The 16,008-nt window shown below is 42.7% G+C and overlaps 1 long non-coding RNA gene across 1 annotated transcript in view; it reads right to left on the reverse strand.

The window, feature by feature from the left end:
- Window positions 1-15,235, reverse strand: part of LOC143823487 (uncharacterized) — a 156,227-nt gene extending 140,992 nt beyond the window's left edge. The window contains exon 1 of the long non-coding RNA XR_013226490.1: window positions 15,203-15,235. This is a non-coding gene — a long non-coding RNA (uncharacterized LOC143823487). The remainder of the gene's footprint in view (window positions 1-15,202) is intronic.
- Window positions 15,236-16,008: the final 773 nt, after the last annotated feature.

Genomic DNA, 16,008 nt, shown 5'->3' on the forward strand with positions numbered 1-16,008 from the left:
CCAAAGCCCCACCAGGCCTTGCCCACCTTCTAAAACACTAGGTAGGCACCGGGAAGGGGGTCAGCAGGCCATAGCATTTGTGGGCCCCATCTTGGGAACCCCTTATCTAAGAAAGGATCCTTAATCCTGGTTAACCCTCTTACTTGTACATAGACCTTGTGAAACAGTTAAATTCTTAATCCAAGACCAGCGATGAAGAGCTATCCTTTCAAACCTAAAAAATAAAATAGCCCATATAGAAGGGAAGAAGAAGAAATGGTTCTTACGTGCTGATTTTCTCTACCAGAAGGGCTCTCAAAGCGGCTTCCAATTGCCTTCCCTTTGCTCTCCCTACAACAGACACCTTGTGAGGGAGGAGAGGCTGAGGGAGCTCTGAGAGAACTGTGCCTGGCCCAAGGTTACCCAGCTGGCTGCGTGTGGAGGAGCGGGGAATAAAACCTGGCTTGCCAGATTAGAAATCAGCACTCCTAACCACTACACCAAGCTGGCCTACTCCAGAGACTACTTCTCTGTTAGCATACATCCTGCTCTCTGACCTTTTACATTGCTGCTCTTGTTCCGCAGGCAGAGCTGTCATTATGTTGTTTTTGCTCACACACTCTATAGTCCAAAGTCAATTCTGCGTTCTGCTTCAGCTTCTCTCTCTTGCTCTCTTTGTGTGTTTCATGTTACACATCTGTTAGCAATTCACTTCTGTGGCACAGCCTTCCGATATGAAAGCTGTCCTTTGCAATAGTTGTGCTCTGGACTGCAATGTATGCTTAGTTATTTCATAGAATACACACTTTGAAATTGATTACAGACTACAAACTACTTGCATGTAACCGAGCAGGGATATCAGGGCTCTCTCAGCCTCACCTCCCTCACAGGGTGTCTGTGGTGGGGAGAGGAAAGGGAAGGCGACTGTAAACCACTTTGAGCCTCCTTTGGGTAGAAAAAAGCGGCATATAAAAACTCTTTTTCTTCTTCTAACATCGGCCATGAAGCACACATACACGCATATACCATAATCTTGAAATCTTACATCATTAATTTGTGAAATTAACTGCTGCTTGTTGTAGCAATGGCTTACTGGCTTAGATGGTTTACCGAGGAAATTCAACAAGTGAATTAGATTGTGAAGCACCAATTCACCGAGACCCATTAGCCACAAGGGCCTACTGGTTAAGAGATTTGCCTCTAGCTATTTGGGAACATCTTTGTGCTTTGATAATGGGAGGCCCAGCAGAATCTGGAGTAGGTAATGCAATGCCAGCTGAGGGGACACAAGCCCGGCATGTGGAGAGAGAATGAACTTCATCATCTCCTCTAGCTGGAGCAAGCGAAAACTGGTAGTGCAGTCTTAAGGGACTGCTCAGATTGCTCTCCTCAGGGATCTTCTGTTGGCAGTAGGAGTACATTACTGCCCACTTATTCTTGGCTCGTATATTTGTGAAGAAAACAAAGACACGAGTTTTTAATCCAGTCTTGCTGCTGCCATGAATTTATGGCTCTAATTTTGTGCAGAGTATTTTTCTGTAGTTGTATTATTTCCCACCTCAGATTTCGGAGAGGGAGCTTGCTCAATTCAAATGCTGCTTACTTTGAAACTGTCCAATGAATGCCACGATGTATAAAGCTGATCTCTCCCCACAAGGTTTAGCAATAGGTGCTTCCATGGCAGATAAGTTTGCCCAAGATACTGTACAATTTTTAAAAAGGATGCTATTGTTCAAATTTGGCATTTATTAGAATTATTTGCATGACTCATATGGTCTGAGTGGTTCCACTTGTTTTTGCTTCATTTGCATTCTGATGCCAAAAAAGGTTATCTTCGATTAGAAGAGTTGGTTTTTATAACCTGCTTTGCAGTACCAGATGGAGTCTCAAAGTGGCTTACAGTTACCTTCCCTTCCTCTCCCTACAACAGGCACCCCTCGAGGTAGGCGAGACTCAGAGAGAGCTCTGATAGGTCTGCTCTCTGAGAACAGCTCTAACAGGATTGTGACTAGCCCAAGGAGCAAACCATCTGGCAGCATATGGAGGAGCAGGGAATCAAATCCAGCTAGCTAGATTGGAAGCTGCCACTCTTAACTTTTACACCATGCTGGCTAGGTGATTTATGCTTTTAGTGTATTGCATTGTTTAATAACAGATAAACTTGTTATAATTCTCTTAATTATATATTTGTTAATATTTGTGCTAGCCTCAGATAAGGTTTCAAATTTCACCCAGTGGGGGCAATAGCAGAAGGCAGCTGTGTTACCATGGTGCAGCAAAAACAAACAAGAGTTTTGTGAAATCTTAGAAGACCAACAAAATTTATTCCAGCATAAATGTTGATGGACTAGATTACATGTCTTCAAGGTGCCACAAAACTCCAGCTTAATCTAGTGGTATTCCTCTTTGGCAGGATATGTTCTTGTTATAAACCAAAACCCTGTGTGTGTGTGTGTGTGTGTGTGTGTGTGTGTGTGTGAGAGAGAGAGAGAGAGAGAGAGAAACAATGCATTTCCTGTTACATTCATTTATTTAACACCAAAACTGAGTCATACCAATCCATCAAATCCTTTCCAGTCCTTTGTGTCTAAATAGCATAAACTTGCTCAAAGCTTTCTTTATAAAACATATTGTACCTCTGGGCCATTTCTTCCAGATGCATGAACTGTGCTTTTGCCAAAGCTTGGGGTTTTACTAATCTGGATTTAATTTGTATGTGAAATTCCTAAGGAAGAGAAAATAACCTGACAGGCTGAGGCCAAGGTCAGGAAGAAAGAACAGGCCTTTGTGTGAACGTGGTCACTATTGCATTCCCTTTAAAATTAAGATAGATATTTTAACATTTTACATTACCAGAAGGCTGGTGTATTCTGGATACATAGTCCTGTGAGCCATTGTGCTAATTAATGACTAGTTAACTTGGAATCTAAGGGGCAAACCATATGTTACCCTACTGTTTACACACTGGGAACCCATGCAGGAGCACAAATCTGAGGTGGATGAGGTGCACATGGCCAAATGCTCCCCAGTGCGGGAGCAGGAAGAAGTGGGGCAACTTGCCCTGGCTCAAGCTCCAGCCTGCAGCCTGACAAGAAGCCTCCGGTGCAGAAACAGTCATGGGCATCCATTACTGGATATCTAGTAAAGGGATTGTAAAGTGACATTGGAAAGAGAGGGGAATCAATTCTTTGATTCCCCCCCCCCCGTTTCCCTAATTGGAACTGCTCCTGGCTGTACTACACCTTAGGAGGAGACCAAAATACCTGTGCTTTTTCCTTGGGGCTTAGCGTAGCTAAGGAGAAGCACGTTGGAGCTCAATAAGGGCCAGAGCCTTCTCGATCCTGGCCCCCACCTGGTGGAACAAGCACCCTGAGGAGATCAGGATCCTGCCAGAACTATCACAATTCCACAGGACCTGCAAAAGGGAGCTCCTCCACCAGGCATTTGTGTGAGGACAACCAACCCGAACATCTGTTGGTCCTCCCGCTAAGACACCCCTTCCATGACTGACCAATCTGACCTGCCCAGGGATTGTCATTGTTGTTCTGTTAATAATACTGTTCGGGTTGTCATGTTATATTATGATTATGTTATGATTGTTATTTATTGCATTGTTATAATATTCCATGTAAGCATTCCATAATGTTTAATGTAAACCGCCCAGAGCCATAGGGAAGGGCGGTATAGAAATCTAAAAAAACAAACAAACAAACAGAAGTACCCTAGGGCTGCTGAGAGCCACCATGGGCCCCCAGACAAAGATTCCATCTGGCCTTCCCGTATAAACCTCATCCAAACCAAATATAATTGCAAAACAAATCACTTGGCTGGCTTTTATAATGCATCTATAATAATAAAAGGATCTGTAAATGTACCTGTCAGTCCATTTCTGACAGGCATAACTCATCAGAAAGAAAAACAAGAAAATGCAAAATTGTTCACTGGCTTCAGGATGATCATGAGAATTCCAGTAGCAATAATTAAAGTAATATCCTGGCCCAGGTTATCTTCACACACGTGCTGTTTGCTATAGAAGCTAAGCTTGTATAGTGGTTAAGACTAGGATCTGGGAAACCCAGGTTAAAATCCCCTCTGCTGCAGAAGACCTTGGGCCATCACACACCCCAGCTTAAGCTACTTTATAGGATTGTGAGAATAAAACATAGGAAGACAATGCAAGTCTCTCTGTGTCACCACTGGAAAGAAGGATGGGATATATATATAAAGTAAATAAATAAATTTGTTACTGCATTGCATCCTGGCAATGATGCCAGATTGTCCTGGCTGGTCTTGCCTTGCCAATTGTCCCTTGCCTGATCTGAGAAGCAATGGTTTCCTGCAGCCTCCTAATAAGCTTTGCAGAAAGCAGTCAGAATTGTACAAGGTTTGTTTTTTAAAAATGCATTTGCTGAATACAGCATGACACTGGCTCCAGGGGCCCTCCAGTTGCTTTTCTCTATCAGAAAGTCTCAAATCGGCTTACACTCGCCTTCCCTTCCTCTCCCCACCATAGACACCCTGTGAGGTAGGTGAGGCTGAGAGAGCCCTGATATCACTGCTTGGTCAGAACAGCTTTTATCAGTGCCGTGACGAGCCCAAGGTCACCCAGCTGGCTGCATGTAGAAGAGTGCAGAATCACACCCAGCTCACCAGATTAGAAGTCTACACTCCCAACCACTACACCAAGCTGTCTCCCAGGTGAAGGCCTTATCCTGATGCTGCCTCCTGTCCCAGGGGTTCAAAGGTGCCTCTGAATCTGGAGGTTCCCTTTAGCCACCCTGGCTAGTAGCCACTGATGGACTTCTTCTCCATGAACTGATCAAATCACCTTTTCAAGCTATCTATTCTTGTGACCATCACTACCTGCATTGGCAGTGGATCCTATAATGCAATTACTCATTGAGTAAAGATATATTTCCTTTTTCCACATGAAGCCTTGCCATAAATCCCGAAAAGGTCATTACAATATTTACCATTTTATTTCCAGCCCCATTCCTAATAATTCCTTTTTTCATTACTGCTGCACATGGAGTCATTTTAATTAAGCTATCTCCTATGATCCTAAAACCTCTTTCATTCACAGTTCCTGCCAGTTCAGATTCCATCAGTGTACTCAAACACTCACACCATTTAGAGAGATTCTCCTGTGGATTCTCTTCACAATCTGCCCTGGGTTTCACCATCTTGGATAATTTGTTATCATCCACTACATTGCTCTAAATAATTTCTGAAGAAATTAAGCAGCACTAGATGCAATACTGATCCTTAAGGAACCCAATTCTCACTTTCCTCCATGATAAGAACTGTTCATTTCTTTCTGCTTCCTGTCATTTGACTATTTTTAATTCGTAAGTGAAGCCATGCTCTTATCCCATGGCTTACTCAGGAGGTACTTTGTCACAAGCCTTCCAAAAGTCCCAGTATATAATGTCTACCAGGCCACCACCATTCACACGTTTGTTAACTTGCTCAAAGAACTTCAAAGGGTTATGAGGCAGGACTTGCCTTTGCAGAAGCCATGCTGATTTTTCCATAGCAGGTGTTGTTTGTTTAATAATTTCTACTAATTTACATGGAACATGTGCTAGGCTAACCAGCCTGCAATTTCCTGGATCCTTCTTGATGCCCTTTTAAAAAGTTGAACTTCATTCCTCTCTTGGATTCAGTTCTTCAAACTCTTCCTGAAATTTGTGGCTCCAGCATGAGTTTGTGCCTCACATTTTCCACAGTGAAAACAGATGCAAATAATTCATTCCATTTCTTTGCTATCTCCCCCCATCTTTCTTAAGCAGTACTTTAATTCCCTTGTCATCACTGTCCAGTTTCCTGTTCCTGATACATTTGAAGAAAGTCATTGTTTGACTTAATGTTTATAGCAATCCGCTCCTCCAATTCTCCTTTTGCTCACCTTACAGGCTTCTTAGATTTGTTTCGCAAGAACATATTCTCTGTTTGGTTTAACTCCCACTTTTCATATGAAGCCTCTTAAAATAAAATTTATGACACAAAGAAGGAAAGCAATATCAAGGGGCACAGAAGCCTGCAGTGAGAGGGGGCAAGCAGGGGTGTTGTATTCCTCTAGCCAAATTCACTTGCACTGTTTAGGCTGCAAGCCTGTTTTCTTTCTTTCTTTTTTAAAAACTGAAGCCTTTTTAAGAATGAAGGTATGACAGTTGCCTCCACATTTCCCCACTGTGAAGTGAATTTTCCCTCCAAAATGAAGCTCACTGTCCCACCCAGTCCCTGTTTGATCCCTGTCTCTGTGGCTATATTCAGCCCCGGGAGCTTCTGAGAAGGCATATAGCCATCTTTTCTTAATATCATCAGTGACAACACTTTGGTCAGAACAGCACTGAGGAGTTTTTTCAAACAAAGTAACAATTTTATTTACAAAGAGGAAAGCGTTGTTGGAACTGAGGAATTGGTTTTATACACACACCAGTTACTTCACAGTTGCTAGATCTTAGCTACAGGCTTTTCCAAATGTCAAACTTTTCTTACAGATGTTTTGGTTTCCTTATTGTGTTTATTCCAAAACACCACCATTTTTTCTGTTCCTAGATGAGTCGGCATCCTACTGCCTACTGAGGTAACTGAAGCTTTTTTACCCCACATACGAACCTTAAGAAATACATACCTGATTTCTTCTTTCTAACAAGGCAAGGTTCCTCTTTCTCTTCCTTAGTTGTCGTCTTTCACTTTGGCATAATCAGGGAGTGAGGCCTAACTACCCTAATCCTCATATCAAATAACTGCTCTAGTGGACCACACTTGTGGATTAGATCTCAATAGATCTCAATAGAAAACTGTCTTTTCACTAGAGTGTCCCATCAGAGGAGTGTTTCAGTTAAGTTTGATCAGAAATCAGTCCTTTCTCAAACCAGTCTCAGACTGACTTTCCCCCCAACCCACAGCCAGTCGGCTGTTGCTGGACAATCACATGGCTCAGAGTCATGTCTTCATAGTGAGGATTTCTAACGCCTCACGGACTGTTGCTGTTAAGCATTTAGAGCCTTGTTTTCTAAGTACGGTCCATCACATCAGGTAGGAAACCTATTCCCGAATGTGTTAGTGCTATAGCAGTGTCACAACACCTTTATCCAATAAAGGTAGGCATGGGAATGAGGCAGAGGAGGAGAAAACCAGCACCATGATTTTTAAATGCAGCATTCTCATAAGTCTTTCCTGTTGTTGAAAGATGGCATATTGAAAAACAGGCTCCACCTTTCCTTCTTATGAAGCCTCAAGCCTTTTATACAAGTCTGGTCAGAGGCAGGCTAGTAGTCAGAGTTGTGGATACCACATTCAAGAGCTGAACTGGTCCTTTCAAAAGCACAGCTTTTATTGAAAGGCGGGAAAAGCAAAGGGTGTAGAGTTTTGAACAAACAGCAGCCCACCTGATCCCACCTCCCCCAGAAGCAGCAGCAGCTCTCCAGGAATCACAACATATTTCCCAATTGCAGAGATCAATTCCCTTTAGGACTGCCAGCTTCAGATTAGGAAATTCTTGGAGATTTTGGGGCAAACTCTTGGACCAGTGAAGTTTGGGAGGGGAAACTACCTCAGAAGGATATAATGCCATAGACTTCACCTTCCACAGTAGCCTTTTTCTCCAGGGGAACTGATCTCTGTCAGCTGTAGAGCAGGTGTAATTCTGGGTGGTATCTGGCCCTCACCTGGAACTGGCAAAGTACTTCCCTTAGAGAAAATGGATGAGTTGGAAAGTGGGTCTATGGCATTATACCCTCTGAGGCACTTCTCTTCCTCAAACCTCACCCACTCCAGGGTCCACCCCCAAACTTCCAGGAATTTCCTAACCTGGAGTCTGCAACCTTCCCTCCCAACAGATAGTTTAGCTTTATTTGCTCCTAAGTCTTTTGCTGTCTCCACCTCCTCCCTTGCAGCCTTTCCCTAGAAATACTAGTCTTTCTCCACATTGGGGATGAAAGCAGCTTATGTTATTCTCTCCTCCATTTTATTTACACAACAACCCTGTGAGGTAGGTTAGGCTGAAAACATATGAAGATCCAAAATCACTCAGTCAGCTTCCAGAATAAGATGGGGGTCTGAAGTTGAGGCTTATAGGCCCTATTCTCAACCTCCAACAGCTACACCACACTGGCTTTCACAAGGATGAAGTTGAATAAAAGCAAGCAGCCAGGACTAGTCAAACCATACAAGTTGGGTAGTATCATATCGCACAGAGTCTGCAGTCAGGCCTACGGCTGCCAGCCTCAAGGTACATCCTGGAGATCCCCCAGAATAACAACTAAGCACCAAACAGAGATTTGTCCCCTTGGAAACACCAAACTACACTGCAATGAATACACACTGATGGGGTGGCGGTGAAGGAGAGAACCACCCACGGGTTCCAAATGTGAATGATAACTTCTTCTTCTTTCCAAGGAATGAAGCAAAACAGCAGAAAAGATTCCACCCCCTTACCACTTGTTCTGACGATCCTAGCTGTAATTACTGTAAGGCAGGGGTAGTCAAACTGCGGCCCTCCAGATGTCCATGGACTACAATTCCCAGAAGCCCCCTGCCAGCGAATGCTGGCAGGGGCTTCTGGGAAATGTAGTCCATGGACATATGGAGGGCCGCATTTTGACTACCCCTGCTGTAAGGTATCAAGGGGTGACTATAATCAATATTAAGCGATCTTGAGGATGTGCAACCCTGAGTCCACTAGAGGGAGTTAAAGACTTGGGGTATTCCTAATAAGGAAGAAAAGGCGCAATTTCCCCAGGAGGCCTGGAGGCCTGAAGCTGCAGGGAGAAGGCCTCTCCCCTCAGAAGCACGCCTTCGCATAAAAACTATATTCACATTTTAGGTAAGGGATTCTGCTGCCACTTGTAGCCTGATGCCTTCCATGTGGAGAATGCAGAGATACCAGAGACTTCTGTGAGGAACAGAAGATTTTCCAGCACAGCACAGCTGCAGGTTGCTGCTTCTGCAAGGGACTGCCTGGGCAGAAGTATATATAAAAAAGACTGAGGCCCTGTTCTGCCTGAATGCAACAGGCCTGAATGGTTTACTCCTGGTTGCTGTTGGATGTACTTGATTATTGTTCCAAATGTGGTATCTGTTGAAGTTGAGTTACAGCTATTTCCATGAATGAAAGGGTCACAAGGTGGGATCACACTGTCATAGATGTGAACTCTCTCCTTTCTTCAATAAAAAGAAATTATTTTTGATACTGTTGTTTAACAACTTCTCAGGCAATAAAAGTAACTGAAGTGAAGTATGAAATTAGAACCTTCCATTGCCCCTGAAGCAGTGGATTGTGGATTCCTTAACAATCATTTCTTGTATCTTCAAAGATATTTATCTTGGCTGCCTCTGGTTTCTATAAGCATTCTGCCATTATGATCTCCCCTTGATGTTTATGAAAAAATTGCACAGGGACCAAGCGTGGAATGTCCCCCCATAAACGATCAACTGGAAACCTGATAGCAAAAGTTATGGCTACTTAGGTTTGGTTCAGAAACAAATCTATGGAGATTTTATTTTATAAAGTAATAAAGGTTTTACCTTTCACTTCTTGCACATCACTTCTTTTACCTTTAACTTCTTGGAGCAGTAATTAAACAATTTGTACTAAATAATTTCCAATATTGTCCCGTTGACTCGTTCCCCTCCAGTCATGCTTATGCTGAAATGTAACACAACTAAAACACTGAAGTCAACTGGAAGGTTTTCTTTTTAAGTAGGCATCAAGGAAATGACCACTGTTAAACATTTACATGTAAATGTATTGAACTGTAGCTATGCAAACACTTGTTTCTGAGTCTTATGGATCAACAGGATTAAGAACCAAGTGGTTCAATGAGCAGAGGCCACCATTTTCCAGACCAAGCTCATGGTCTCCCTTGATTTACTCCCTTGCCCAATGCTCTTGGCTCAACATAGCCATTCCCATTTTGTGGCCAAGCCTCATTTAAGAAGCTAAATCAGTCCCTGTTTTGCATAAACAGATATTGCTAAAGTGTTGCAAAGTGCCCACCGTTGTCCAAACAAATGACATTTCTTGTTAAATATTCCAGAAGCAAATCACAAATCACTCTGACAGCTCCCTTACTGCAAAAGGCATTAGATCTGTACATATGATTAATGGTCAGGTTGTGCTAAGATTATCCACATAGATGCCTTCCAAAAGTGAATGCTAGAGAGGGGGGAGGGGAGGACAAAAGAATGCAACAAACAACCTCCAAGAGGATGGGGAAACTGTGCCAGTACAAGAGCCAATAAATTAGGTTGCAGGGCAGAGAACCACAGACTGGGGAGAAGGCAGGGAGAGTTCTGCTCAGCTGGAAGCTGAAAAGCTATTTCTTCCTGCTCAAGGGAATGTTGCTTTAATTTCTTGTACAGGCAGATGACCCCAAACTGTAGACAGGAAAATGCTGCTGGTGGGTTCTTTCTCTCCCTGTTGAACGACTGCACTCCTGTCCTCCAAGATGGTTAATGACCCATAACTATTTCTGGTGCTGCAGTCAACAAGATCTTAGCGAAGGTAGGAACCCTGTCGCCTAATTGTAGGCTGACCAAGCCTCAGCTAGGGGTAGGATTTTTCTGTTTTAGCCATGTTCCCCTAACATGTGCGGAGGTGCTCAAAGTGTTTCTATTTTTATCCAACTTTCTCATTCCTGAGAACACAAATTGAATTAGTGTAGAACAATGGAGTCTCCCCACCTCACCCTGAAGCCAGGCCTTTGCCATTTCATAAGGATGCCAGTCCCCAGGTGGGACCTGAGGATGCCCTGGAATTATAGCTCATCTCCAGACTAAGGAGATCAGTTCCCCTGGGGGAAATAGCTGTTTTGGAGGGTGGACTCCTTAGCTTTATACTCCCCTGAGGCCCCCCTTCCCAAATCCCCCTCACTCCTAGCTCCGCTCCCAATGTCTCCAGGTATTTCTCAACCCACAGCTGGCAGCCTTATTTTGAAGACTGTACTTGTGGGTTGGGGAAAAGACTACAATCTGTTCAGTACATATCCCGGCAAGAGGAGGAAGTCAATGATACAAAGTTGAGACAGGCTGCCCCACAGGGCTTCGGAGTTGTCAGCACAGTGCAAATGTGCAGAGAAATGAACCGTGCACATGCCCTTTCCCTGTGATCAGAATTTGGTTAGAGAAGTAGCCCTCAGTTTATGGGCATTAAGTTCTACAAAACAAAGGGGAAAGATTTTTTGGTCAACCCTGCATTAGCACATCAATCCCACCGTCTGAGCAGCTGGGTGTTTAATGTATGACAGAAATGCTCGGGGCATGGAATGTGAGAGGAGACAGAGAGAAGAGGGGAGGCACAGATGCCGAGGATCAAGGTTGTCAGCTGTCCAGAAAAAAAAAATGCCTCTCTGGATCTTATGCAGCTACTTGATATGCAGAAATCAGCAGGTGAGGTTCCTCACAGCATGGATACAAGCCTTATGATCAAGCTGCGGCAGCTGTTACAGCTACAGGGAGAAGCTGGAAAATTAGAAACCCAATTTGAAGGCGGGGGTGGGGGAGTGGGAGGAGAATCTCATTTTAAATTACAGCAAGCTTGTATACTCCCCCCTCCCTGCATGCTTGTATAGTTTATTTAGATGCTATAAAAACCAAACAAAGCAAGATGGATTATGCCCCCCTCTGTAGATGTGGCTTCTTTCTTAAGCCCTGTTCATGTTACCGTGAAGCATACATATGCAGCTTGTACGTGCATATCTCTGTAAGAAAAAGCCAATGTGCAGTCACTTGACAAACGAAACCACAGACTAGTGTGGGGTTCAAAGCACTTGTTCAGCTGTACATGTACTTTGAATGTAACATGAAAATTATTCCGTTCATGTATCAAGGGAAGACAAGTGTACACAGTGCAAAGATTGCACATGCTTTCACTATGAACTTTCACTTTGGTATCCTCCTGACATTCCCAACACCGATCAGGCACTAAGAGCTTTTTTGGTTGGTGTGAGCAGCTTGCTCATATGTTGGGATGCTGAAAGTCCTCTCCTCTGGCTGCAGAGGAGAGGACACGCAGTAATGGGTTTAAACTTCAAGTACAACGATATAGGCTAGATATCAGGAAAAAGTTTTTCACAGTCAGAGTAGTTCAGCAGTGGAATAGGCTGCCTAAGGAGGTGGTGAGCTCCCCCTCAATGGAAGTCTTCAAGCAAAGGTTGGATACACACTTTTCTTGGATGCTTTAGGATGCTTTGGGCTGATCCTGCGTTGAGCAGGGGGTTGGACTAGATGGCCTGTATGGCCCCTTCCAACTCTATGATTTTGTGATTCTATGATAGATATACTTAATTCCCATCTACTTAACCTAAACAAACATGCCACGGATAATATTCCACAAACATTTTTGGGATGAAAGTCGTGCTTTCTCCTAATAAATACAAACATGTTTTATTTCTATACTGTCTTACCCTGGTTTGCTCAGAGAGCTTAACAACAGAATTAAAGACAACTGTTAAAAAAATAGCAGGGCCACTGATCCCCCCCCCCCCCAGAAAGAGCTGGAATTCCCCATGTTTTATCAAAATGAGGTTGCATATAACCATAGAATGTTTTAATATTTAATAATATTTATAGTGTTTTTAATGGATTGTTTTAATATTTTGTAACCCACCCTGAGCTACCAGGAAGGGTGGGATATAATAATAATGATGATGATAGATTTTAGAGAGCCAAAACCTTGAACCTGATTCAGCCTCCAATCTGAAGCCAGAGCTGCTGTGAGAGCACAGGTGTAATATGTACTCGCCATGGGATTCTCATAAGCAAACCACAGTCTGGATCAGTTAGAGGTTCCAGAGCAGCTTCCCAATTGGGTTGGGTGCTTCAGTGGCCGGCGGGGGGAGGGGAGGCATGGGTGTCAGCACACTGCCCATGGGTGGGCACACTCACGCCCGCGCCTCCCCTCCCACTCCCAGGGCGCGGCACTGGCTGCTCTGGGAGAGACCGGCCGCTTTGGACGCCAAAGCGCCCAACCCTATGGCCAAGTTGGATGTCAACAGGTAGGGTGCAAGCTGTCATGCCTGATGAGCAACGTTGCTCAGCACTAATTATGTAGGAGATATGGGGCTGTTTGCCCAGTGCTCAACTGTTTCAGAAGTGTTCTCTTCCTCCTCCCCATTTGGTAATGTGAAAAGGGGCCTTTGTGAAAGCCAGCACAACCAAACGGAAAAGTCATGTGTTGTTGGTAAGAAGCTATAGAGGAGCAGGAAAGCCCAGTTGAATCAGGGTCTAGAAGGCAGGGGAGTTAAAGAGCAGGAGCCCATGGGCACGGAGAAGTTGGACAAGTGGGTGTTTAAGCCTGTTTCCACACTGGGAACTTTGCTGCACAAATCCGGTGCAGATGAAGTGCACCGGGCCAAATGTTCCCCTATGTGGGTGCAGGAAGAGGTGAGGCAACCTGCCCCAGCTCAAACTCCAGACTGCAGCCCTGCACAAAGCTTCCAGTGTGTACAAAAAGCAGGGTGGTGAGATAAGAAGACCAATGAGAAGAAGAACTCAACATGGCTGCTGATTTTGTATGGAAATTTTTCCTCTCATGCATTCACACCAGATTATCCCACCTGCCAAATTATGAGTCCTGATCTAAAGACCAGCAAATCTGGTCAACTTGGGGGCTAGAAACAATTTACAGCTATTGCTCTTTTCAAAAGCTATTTGGGATTAGTCTGTAAATTTGCTAATTCTTGGGTTCTTTCTAGTTTTTCTGTGCCGGGGGAGTTGACATTTTAACTGTTGTAATGGTTTTAAGATCTGTGCCCTTGGAAACCTTTTACTAACAGTAGTTCTTTGAACCAGTGTGTTACAATATTTCTTTGCAAATCTCTCTCTCAAAAAAAGTTGCACGATATTATCGTGTATGTTTTTCCTTCAAACATTAGAAAACCACCAGAGGCTTCATGATAACTGGCAGCCTTTTGCCTATCAAGATCTACAGTGTCAGTCTGTAATCCAGGAGTTTAAATTCTTCCTCTCCCGTTCCCCAGTGGTCAATCAGGAATGTGTCAGAGGTTTTCCTCCCCACTTCCATTTTGAATCACACAGCAATTTAAATGAGGCAGCCCTCTAAACACGCTTCACTGCAAATACAGTACTTGATACCCTTGATTATATCTTTCCCTTGCCCGACCTCACACAGACACACAAAGCCCTCCATCTAACACCCATCACTTCATTGTATAGGATGACAGCTGTGTCATAGATCACTTTAGGCTACGTGCCTGCTGGTGTTGACTGCCAGCTGTAACCTTGGCCTGTTAATTCTACAAAAGCTATACCACCAAGTGTACAGAAAAGAACACAAATACTCCTTTGTCCAAATGGATAGCAGGGGAGCAGATTCAGTTATGTTTCAATAGCAGTGAGTTTGATATTCACCCATTCATCTGTGTCTTGCGCATTTTAAAAACTCCTTTTAATAGTAGGGAGCTCTGGTATCTCTTTGCGACTCTTCTACTAAACAATGAATTTTAGAAAATTAAGGTTGTAATTTCCTGTAATCTGTTTGAGTCACCATCTGTGTATAGAAACAGCACTGGCCAGATGCAGAAGACTCATTCATGATCTCTTATGGGAAACTCCTTAATAGATCTGCTTTTATATTGTCTATTTCTGCAATAAGGATTGCTCAGATAATAATGTGAATGAAACAAAGAGATATACTATGTAGCAGAAATTGCTAATTAAAATAAACATCAAATAACTAGCTATTCATTTTTTTCCTTCAGTGTAACTATTTAAATAGCAGTATTTGCTTGAAGAACCAAGAACTGAAAACGTTTTGGTATGTACCTTCTTCAGCTGAATTCTGTAAATCTATTAATGAACAATTCCACAAATTAGCAACAATTTTACATGAGTATATAAAGATAAGCAAAAAACTTCTATAAAGTTTTAAAATCTATTATGAAAATACAGTGATTGATAACATCTACCAATTTATACGATAGATGAAAACATCTACTAAGTTATTATTGTAACATGAAAATAGTTACATGGCAATAAAAATGCAAAGAGAAATCTTCAGTAGAGCAAAAACTCTTCAAAAACAATATAAACGTTCAAAAAACTGTTGTATGTTACATTCAAAACATTCAAATGGTGGTTGGCAAAAAAAAACCCTACAAAGAATGAAGTGAAAAATAAGCATTGAAGTCTATCAAGGACACATAAGGTGTTTGCCATAAACAAAATTTGGGGGGGGGGGACCCATATTGCTTACCTCAGTTATTGCCTCTACGTGCTTACTCAGCTACATTCAGTGCAGTCGAAAGAAGAGAAGTAAAAACTAACATTTAAGAAAAAAGAATAGTTGAATCAGCTGTTGAGATGAGTTAATGAACAGCAGCTGTTCCAGTTTTGAAAGGTCAATGAGACCTGACAAACTTGTAATCAAAGTGATCTACAAAGCCAATCCTAAATCTACTGTCAAATGTTGGATAATTAACAGAAAGCAATGACTCAAAGGAGTTCACAATCCATGAGTATTTAAAGGGAACATGTTAATTATCAAATGTACTAAGGGTATGTGGATGCACACTCCTCAATTTGTATGAACAAATTACAATAAACAGAACAAATCCTGTGATGCATTGAGACCTAAAGGAAACTTAGGTCTTAATTTATGACTTAATCTAGCTTCCTGTTGTAGAAGTACTCTGGTGACATCAACAGAATTATACATGTGAGGCTTGAAAACATACAAAACACACCATTTCAGTTCTGTATCTTCTGTATGATGTTCAGTGATGAAATGGGAGACTATAGGACCTTCTAAATCAGAATTCCTAATTCTGTTTTAGTACTCATTGATTCTGACACGAACTGGATATTCAGACTTACCAATATAATATTTTGGGCATGGACACCAGAGAATGTAGATTACATTTTTTGAACTGTAGTTAGAAAAGTTGTTAAAATTAACATCAAGCTTCTCAAATCTTTGTTTCTACAGCAAAAGGGCACACTGAGCCATAATGAAACTTATAGTGTCCACAGACACTATAAAATAGGCCTGAAATTTATTGC

This window comes from Paroedura picta, chromosome 1 (genome assembly GCF_049243985.1).
Source record: "Paroedura picta isolate Pp20150507F chromosome 1, Ppicta_v3.0, whole genome shotgun sequence".
Lineage (NCBI taxonomy): Eukaryota > Metazoa > Chordata > Lepidosauria > Squamata > Gekkonidae > Paroedura > Paroedura picta.